A 949-nucleotide genomic window follows, 5' to 3' on the forward strand; every position below is an offset into this window, starting at 1 on the left:
GGCACCTTGGGCAAGTGTCTTCTACCATAGCCTCAGGCCGACCAAAACATTGTGAGTGGATTTGGTAGATGGAAACTGAAAGAAGCCCGTCGTGTATATGTATATATATGTGTGTGTCTGTGTTTGTCCCCCCAACATCGCTTGACAACCAATGCTGGTGTGTTTACGTCCCCGTAACTTAGCGGTTCGGCAAAAAGAAACCAATAGAATAAGTACTAGGCTTATAAAGAATAAGTTCTGGGGTCGATTTTCTCGACTAAAGGCGGTGCTCCAGCATGGCTGCAGTCAAATGACTGAAACAAGTAAAAGAGTGTTTTTATGTTCAAACTGGTCAATCACATTGTCAAAATCTCAAAGCTAAGAGATAATGCATGATTAATTCAAAACAATAGGAATGAAGCAGCTTTATTTTTGACAGACAAATCTGAATACTAAAGGGCGAAGCATTTAATAAGCGACAAAAGGGACACGGGATAAGCAGCATGGTAACAGCTTGGCTTGTTACAATGGAAACAGGCACCTACATGGCTGTGGCTTTCGATAGGATAAAATTACCCAAAATTGGCAAACTTCAAAAGCTATTTACTCTTTATTTATTCATTCATGGTGTAGGCGCAATGGCCCAGTTGTTAGGGCAGCGGACTCGCGGTCATAGGATTGCGGTTTCGATTCTCAGACCGGGCGTTGTGAGTGTTTATTGAGCGAAAACACCTAAAGCTCCACGAGGTTCCGGCAGGGTATGGTGGCGAACCCTGCTGTACTCTTTCACCACAACTTTCTCTCATTCTTTCTTCCTGTTTCTGTTGTGCCTGTATTTCAAAGGGCCAGCCTTGTTCCACTCTGTGGAGGCCTAGTGGTTAGGGCAGTGGACTCGCGGTCATAGGATTGCGGTTTCGATTCTCAGACCGGGCGTTGTGAGTGTTTATTGAGCTAAAACACCTAAAGCTCC

This window comes from Octopus bimaculoides, chromosome 29 (assembly GCF_001194135.2).
Source record: "Octopus bimaculoides isolate UCB-OBI-ISO-001 chromosome 29, ASM119413v2, whole genome shotgun sequence".
Classification (NCBI taxonomy): domain Eukaryota; kingdom Metazoa; phylum Mollusca; class Cephalopoda; order Octopoda; family Octopodidae; genus Octopus; species Octopus bimaculoides.